We start from the raw sequence: 8,843 nt of genomic DNA, 5'->3' as shown, positions 1-8,843 counted from the left end.
CTTGCATTGACCCGTGCCTGTGCAAACTACCTCCTGTAACAATTTTTTTTTAATTAATTTTTGCTGGAGTATAGTTGCTTTACAATGTTGTGTTAGTTTCTGCTGTACCGCAAAGTAAATCAGCTATACGTATAGATATATCCCCTCTTTTTTGGATTTCCTTCCCATTTAGGTCACCACAGAGCATTGAGTAGAGTTCCCTGAGCTATACAGTAGGTTCTCATTAGTTATCTATTTTATACATAGTATCAATAGTGTATCTGTCACAGAATATTGATCATAGCAGCTAGGGATCCACCTCCCCTCTTGTGAGGAGGGTGCTTTGTAAGCTTAGTTAGCTGTTTCTGTTAGTAAATATATGCTTTTCAAATTCCTCTTTACACCACAGTGTCCTTGCAGGCTGGGACCCTCTCGTCCTTTCCCGGGTCTGTAGTTGGCTGGCTGTCACCTAAGCAACAGATGATTTATCGATGTTATTTATAATTATTTTCTTATCGTCATCACCAAAACAGTCATAAGCTTGGAAGTCATTAGCTTGTTGAATAACACCTTTCACAGCCTCAATTTAACGAGATGATCTGTGTACATTTGCTTAATTCAATACCTGGCTCATAGTAAGCTCTCAATGGAAATGGTAGTGATTAATATTACTTACTAGTAGTATTATTTCTACTACTGTGGTTGCTGTATGCCTTCAAGGCTCAGCCAGCATCAATCATAAAATGTGCATTGTTGATTTAATAATATCCTTTCAGGAAAAAACAAAAAAAAGTCCTGTATTAAGTGTAAATAGTAAGGTATGCCTGTGTCTCACCTTCAGAAATACTACATAGGTAAAATTTTGAATGCATCTTAGAATGGAGGGAAAGGGCTATGACATTAACAATAATACAAATTATTTATATGGGTATGAACTTCACCCCCACGATACCTGTGTATAAGAAAGGTCACACGTTTGTGCTCCTCTGAATCAGATCATTCGGAACTTCTCTGGTTGGTGGGGGAAACAGCTGACTAAATTAAGGACCCAATGGCAAGATCCAGAGCAGCTCTTTTGCATCACCAGATGGAAGCCATAAATGGAGGATAGTGGAGCAACAATCTAGAACGGGTAAGATAGACACTTGATGGCTTTGTGGAAAAGAAGCTCTGTGCTGGCTGAGATGTTACAGGAGAGAAATTGCTTTCTATCTGATTTAAACTATTGGTAATTATGAGTCTCTCTTAAGACAGCCAAAGCAATAGTATTGAGCTATTTCCCAAACACAGGATGGAGTTGCAGTAGAGATGGCTAATTCACCACAAAACCTGCTCTTCCCTTCCAATGTATGGAATTATTCCTGGAATGCCTTCCCATACAGGGACTATATTTACTAGTCCTCTTGGCATCTAAGTGTGGACTTGTGAGCGGTTACCACCAATAGGACTGGAATGGAAGTGACAGTGGCCATTTGCACACCAAGGTGCTTAAAAACAAGCATCCCGGGCTTCCCTGGTGGCGCAGTGGTTGAGAATCCGCCTGTTGATGCAGGGGACACGAGTTCGTGCCCCGGTTCGGGAAGATCCCACATGCCGCGGAGCGGCTGGCTGGGCCCGTGAGCCATGGCCGCTGAGCCTGCGCGTCCGGAGCCTGTGCTCCGCAACGGGAGGGGCCCCAACAGTGAGAGGCCCGCGTACGGCAAAAACAAAACAAGACAAAAAAAAAAAAACAAGCATGCCTGCTCCATATTCTTTCCCCTCTTGCTAGCTGGATAGAGAGGATAACAAAACCCTAGGCAATGGTGTAGCCCCAAAACTCAGGGTCCTTTAACAACCATCTCATGGAGACAATCTCCATCACCCAAAACCCAATATCCATCCAAATTGTTACATGATCAATAAATAAATAAATCTCTAATTTGTACACCCATGTTACAGCAGCATTAGTCCAAAAGATGGAAACCACTTAAGTGTCCATTGATGAATGAATAAACAAAATGTGGTATATACATATAATGAAATATTATTCAGCCTTTTTTTTTTTGCCACGTGGCATGTGGGACCTTCGTTCCCTGACCAGGGATCAAATCCACGCCCCCTGCACTGAAAGCGAGGAGTCTTAACCGCTGGACCACCAGGGAAGTCCCTATTCAGCCTTAAAAAAAGGAAGACTATTCTGACACATGCTATGGCATGGATGAGCCTTGAGGATATTATACTCAGTGAAATAAGCCACAAAAAGACAAATACTGTATGATTCCACTTATATGAGGTACTTAGAGTAGTCACATTCACAGAGACAAGTTCACAGGTCAAGTAGAATGGAGATTTCCAGGAGTTAGGGGAGGGGGAATGGAGAGTTAAAGTTTAATGGGGACAGAGTTTCAGTTTTGCAAGATGAAAACAGCTCTGGAGATGGATGGTGGTGATGGTCACACAACAATGTGAATGTACTTAATGCTACTGAACTGCACACTTTAAAATGGTTAAGGTGGTAAGTTTTATGTTATGTGTATTTACAATCATTAAAAGTTTTAAGAGAAAAAAGCTTGTGATTTACCATTATAATGTATGGTATTGTGGACTGCATATGTGTCCCCACAAAATTCATGTGTTGAAACCTAGCCCCTAAGGTGATAGTATTAGAAGGTGAGGGTCTTTGGAACAAGACAAGGTGAGGGTCTTTGGTCAAGAGGGTGGAGCCCTCATAATTGTAACTAGTGCCCTTATAAAAGAGACCCAGAGAGCTCCCTTGCCCCTTCCACCAAGTGAGGACACAGCAAGAAGCCCACCATTTACACCCCTGAAGACTGCATTCACCAGAACACAACCATGCTGGCACCTTAATCTTGGACTTCCAGCTTCCGGAACCGTGAGAAATAAACTTCTGTTGTTCATAAACCTCCCAGTCTGTGGTATTTTAGTATAGCAGCCCTAATGGATTAAGAAGTGTGGGTTTCCTAGTTATGGAAGCTTCCCGCACCCTAACTAATTCAGGGTTTTTGGATGCTAGGCTCAAAAAACAGTTCCAATGCTCCCCTTCAGGGATTCGTCAGCATCTAGATGGAAATGAAAGCCGTGGGACCAGATAAGATCACGGGGGCTGGGAAGAGAATGGAGTCTGAGATCGAAGAAAGAAGCAAGCAGTGGTCACCTGACCCAAGGCCAGCCAATCAGCAGCCTTCCCTGGGATTTTTCCCCTTTGGAATTGAGAAAAGCTTTTGTCTATCTCTGTGGGGTATGGGAGACTTGGGAGCTGATGGCAGGCTTGTCATCGTGTGCAGGAAGCCAGGCTGCAGGAGGAGAAAATGAAGCTGCACGGAGAAGCAAGAGGGGAGAGAGAGGATGACTCAGCTGAGTTCAGGTGCCCCCCCAACACCCCCTAACCTTCCTGAGGTTGGTTTGTTCAGCTCTGCCTTCCCTCCAGTGAGTTTCTCCCAGGAAATCCCCTCTGTCGCCTCCGCAAATTCCACTCGAGTGTCTGTCACTGTAACCAAAAGAGCCCCGAGTCCCCCACAGCACTCTGTGCATTGCAAGCATCGGTCAGTGTTGAATGAAGTGATACGTAAACCCCCAGGGCTGTACCCAGAGGGATTCCTGGGTGCAGGGGCTCAAGGAACACTCCCATGCTGGAGCCCTTTACAAACCCCCTTCCTACGTCCTCCTGATTATATCTTCTCCTCCAAGTGACAGGAGCAGCTGCCCTGGGCAGACCGGAGGTGGAGAGTTTGCAGCACAGCTGCTGAGAAGTCCCCTGAGATACAGAGAAAGACCACACACAGAGACACACACACACTATTCAAATTATCATGCTGAGGAGAACCATCTCTTGGGGTTTCGTCATGGGCTGGACACAGTGCTGAGGGCTTTGTTTCGATTAACATTGTCATCCTCTTCTCCACCCCCACAAGGTAGTGTGGACACTTCCTCAAAGTGCGGGTCTCCAACCTGCAGCATCGGCCCCACCCGGGAGCCTTTGAGAAGTGCAGGATCCCAGGCCCCACTCTGACCTACCGAGGCAGAATCAGCCTTTTAACCTGATCCTCAAGTGATTCTCACCCACGTGAAAATCTGAAACGGGCCAGTGCCACATAAACTACAGGATGCCCGGTCAGATTTGGATGAGAAATGTTTTAGTAGAAAATGTCTTGATACTTCTAAAAAATTATTTGTCATTTATTTGAAATGCAAATGGAACTGTGCATGCTTTAATTTTATTTGCTAAATCTGACAGCCCCATGTAGGGGACACGGTGGGTGCTCCTACAACATCCATCCACCCTCTTTGCTTCACTGCCGTCCCCAGATTTCCACACCTACTCCGTGCATCCCAGGTGCTGAGGGGTGCATGGGAGGGAGGGGACAATCCTACCCCTGGCTCTGTCCTGTCCTCCCTGCCTCCGGCCTCTCCCCATATCAGCCTCAGAAACAGCTTTCTATCACCCCGAAATGACGATTTCTTCCCTGTCTGAAGCCCTCCTACAGCTCCCCAACGCCCTCCGGAGGAAGTCAGAGCTGGCTGAGCTCCAAGACCCTTCATTGTGTGGCTCTGGCCCACTCGTCCAGAGTCATATCTGACAGCCGCCCCCAACCCCCAAGGGAACAGTAAACTATAGCCACAGAGAGCTACTGGAAAATTTCCCAGCTGTGCTGCCATCTCTCCACTTCTACATGTTTGTTCTAGCTGTTCCCTCTACCTCTGTTGCCCTCCCTCATTTTGTCTCGATGATTCCTTCTCGTCCTTCACGACTCAACCAGGTTAGGTACCTCCCCTGTGCCACCCGCCACCACCTCCCTGTGCCATCCCCATTATTACAATGACCCCTTTTTGTCCAGAACCCACAGTGAGCAAGGGCAGAACTGAGATTCGATCCCACACCCATCAGGCTCTGAAACTCTGGTCATTGCTTGGGGTTTCCTTGAAGGCCCCTTGTGGCCCTAACACTTTAGAATTCTATGATCCAGGTGTGTGGCTGCTCCATGCAATCTGCACAAATCTCAAGGATTCCAATCCCCAGGAATCGGATCATAAACTAGGAGGACTATGACAGTTAGGGCTCAGGTTGCATGAAATTGAAACACAGTTCAAACAGATTTAAGGCAAAAAAAAGGAGAAAATTGTGTTGGCTTGTATAACATCAAAAAAAACCCATATAGGGGCTTCCCTGGTGGCGCAGTGGTTGAGAGTCTGCCTGCCGATGCAGGGGACACGGGTTCGTGCCCCGGTCTGGGAAGATCCCACATGACGTGGAGCGGCTGGGCCCGTGAGCCATGGTCACTGAGCCTGCGCATCCAGAGCCTGTGCTCCGCAATGGGAGAGGCCACAACAGTGAGAGTCCCGTGAACCACAAAAAAAACAAAAAAACCCATATATATAGACACCTTCAGGTATGGTTTGATCCAGGAGCTCAAAGAGTGTCACCAAGGCCTAGTCCCTTGCCATCTAACTTTTGGCTCTGCTACCCTCCCTTTTGTTTCACTCTAGGCATCCACATGGTGGCAAGGTAGCCTCCAGCAGTTTCCAAGCTACACTTACTTCCCTAAAAGTTAGGTGGGAAAGTTGGTGCCTGCCTTTCTCTCACTTGTTCTGGCAAACGTTCCATTCTGTTTTGTTGAATCTGACTGGGTGGCCTGAACCAATCACAGTGGCCGGGGAGGGGGTGAGTCACATGATCACTCCTAGAGCTGGTAATGGAGCCAGCTTCCCCAAAACCAGGGGGAAGGGGAGTGGGGGAGAAATGGCCCACTCGACTCCCCAGGAAAACTGGGTGCAGTTATCAGAGACAACGGAGTGGGTACCAGGAGAATAAAGATGGTCTCAAGGAAGGGTCCGGGCTGGCAACAGGTGGGCGTGCTGGGTACTTTACAGGCATTTCCTCGTGTTACCTTCATCACTGTGCAAGTGAGACAGGCTGGGACCCGGGACCCTTTGCTGCAGTGCTGCAATGCTTACACCTGGACAAACATCAAACTGTATGGGACTAAAAATAACTGCAAGAAAGTGCAGTTGGGGTAGAATTATGGACAAAAGATACAAAGAGACCGAAAAACCCAACTGCCATTTCTGAAGAGCCAGGAGCAAAAACAGGGTGTTGGGACCCAAAGCAGGTATTGAGCATGCCCCCTGTACACAACACTACCAGAGGGGTGGGCAAACCACCTAAGTCACTCCTCTGGCCTGACCCCTGGACACGCCCCTACCCTCACCCCAGATAAGGAACAAGCTTCCACCATTCCCCCCCCAGCAAGCCAGCCAGCAAGGGAGCCTGTTGTTTGTTGTCGCTCCCCCTTGCTGCAGCAGGGGCCCCAATAAAGCCTTGCCTGAATTTCTTGTCTGGCCTCTGATCAGTTTCTATTGATTAAGTAGGCCTAGAACCCTGGTTGGTAACACAAGGAGTTGACAACATCAACTAAAATTTATCCAGGGGGACACTGGTGTGCTCTTCACTTACGTGATCTCAACTAATCCTCACAATAATCCCACGAAGCGGGTGCTAGACGTGGAAGATAAACAGAGATATGGACCCACACATAAATGTATCACTCTTGTTTCAGTACATTCCGCCTGCTATCACAGAACACAGCAGACTGGGTGGCTTATCAACAACAGAAATTTATTGTTCACAGTTCTGAAAGCTACAAGTCCAAGATCAAGGCCGCAGCATGATTGCCTCTTGGTGAGGGCCCCGCTCTTCCTGGTTTATAGCCAGCACCTTCTCGATGTGGCCTCACACGGTGTAAGGGGCTAGCAAGCTCTCTGGGGTCGCTTTTATAAAAGCACTGATCCCCACATCTGAGGGCACCACCCTCATGACCTAATTACCTCTGAGGGGCCCCACCTCCCAGTGCCAAGGCACGAAGCATTAGGATTTCAACATGAATGTTGGGGCGACACGGATATTCAGACCATGGCAACTCCCTCTGTAAAGGAAGTGTGAAAGCATAACTGTGTATTTCTTCTTTGAGAATGAAATGTGTGTCTCATTAAAAGGCTTTTCTAACTACATCTGTTAAAAAATAAAAATACCCAAATGACGGGGGAATTCCCTGGTGGTCCAGCGGTTAGGACTTCAGCTTCCAATGCAGGGGGCATGGGTTCGATCCCTGGTCAGAGAACTAAGATCCCAGCATGACGCTAGGCCAAAACATAATAAAATAATAAAAGAATCATAAAACATTAAGGGACTTCCCTGGTGGCGCAGTGGTTAAGAACCCGCCTACCAATGCAGGGGACACAGGTTCGATCCGTAGTCCGGGAAGATCCCGCATGCCGCGGAGCAACTAAGCCCGAGTGCCACAACTACTGAGCCTGCGCTCTAGAGCCCGCGAGCCACATCTACTGAGCCTGTGCACCAAAACTACTGAAGCCTGCGTGCCTAGAGCCCATGCTCGGCAACAAGAGAAACCACCACAATGTGAAGCCCTCGCACCACAACGAAGAGTAGCCCGCGCTCTCCGCAGCTGGAGAAAGCCCGCGTGCAACAACGAAGACCCAACGCAGCCAAAAATAAATAAATAAATAAATAAATAAAACAATTTAAAAAAATCCCCGAGTGAGACTACATTGACTATACACACGCTTCCTAAAACTCTTGACACCCAAGGAGAAAAAGGTTGACCAGAGAAAGAAATAAAGCAAAACCCCAAAGACCTCCTTAAGTATAAAGCTAATGAGCTTTTACTACATTTAATTATGAAATATACTATGATTCTTATTACGGAATAGGACAATTATATTAAGATCCTGTAGATTTCAGTTCACGGGAAGCCTGCTTTGGCAATTACAAAACGTCAGGAGAAAGTTAATGTGAGTTGGAGGAGGCGTTGGTTGGTGTAAACAAACTATAAAACCCATTAAACTTTCCTCTTCAGGGGGTGAGTTGTTTCCCGGAGCTATAAAAAGTTCAGCATAAATTCAAATGGTTATGAGGTTATGAGGAACGCTCTCTTGCTGCTGAAGGAGTTCGTTTAAAAATAAACGTTTATTTCTGTCTGGCAGTTTTTCCTGACAATATCACAGGACATGAGATGTTTTGGGTTGCTGGCTCTGCATCTGTTCTCATTCCCATCTCCCTGACTCCGCCCCCGTGTCCCCCCTCCTACCCTGTGCCGCGGGAGAGAGGAGCTGAGAATTACCACCTGGCAATCTAAGTCCAGGGTCGGGCCCTTCACCTTCACAAAGACAGCCCGCTTCTCCGGTGGTCCCCTCTGGGGAGTCAGCATCCCAGAATAAGTGGCACTGGGAAAAGGCTGCTTAACACAGGGACCTGTATCTCATATTTACAAGAATGTTATTTCTTGTTTTTGTGGGGATTCTCTCTTGACAAATGAAACTAAAAATTATTTTTTGAAAAAGAGTTGATCCTCACTGCATGTGGATTCCATACCTGTGAACTCGCCGACTCACTAAAGTGTGCTACCCGCAACCAGTACCCAAAATCAGTACTCACAAGAAACCAGCCTTGCTGACACCCTGATCTCGGACCTCCAGCCTCCAGAACGGTGAGAAAATAAACGCCTGTTTGACTCCCTCCTACTGTAGGCCCTGCTCACTGTCGGCGTGCCCAGGGAAGGGGGTATTCAGGCCAGTGGAGAACCTGCCCCCCACCCTGGGCTGGGCCATGGCCTCAGATGAGGCTCACCACACCCACTGCTGGTCCTAAAGCCTGAGTCCAGCCCCACCCCTGCCTCTCTCCTGCTGTGTCACTTGGGGAAAGTGCACTTACCTCGTAGAGCCTCACTTATCCCGACTGTAAAATGGGCTGATGCTTTGATCTGCTCTGCCTTCTCACTGGGTGAGCGTGCCGGTGAGCTAACATAAAGGGGGCAGTGTGACCCCATCATTAAGCAATTCATTCACAATTT

The sequence above is a fragment of the Pseudorca crassidens genome, chromosome 20 (genome assembly GCF_039906515.1).
Source record: "Pseudorca crassidens isolate mPseCra1 chromosome 20, mPseCra1.hap1, whole genome shotgun sequence".
In the NCBI taxonomy this organism is placed as follows: domain Eukaryota; kingdom Metazoa; phylum Chordata; class Mammalia; order Artiodactyla; family Delphinidae; genus Pseudorca; species Pseudorca crassidens.
Note: the sequence above shows the minus strand (reverse complement) of the source record.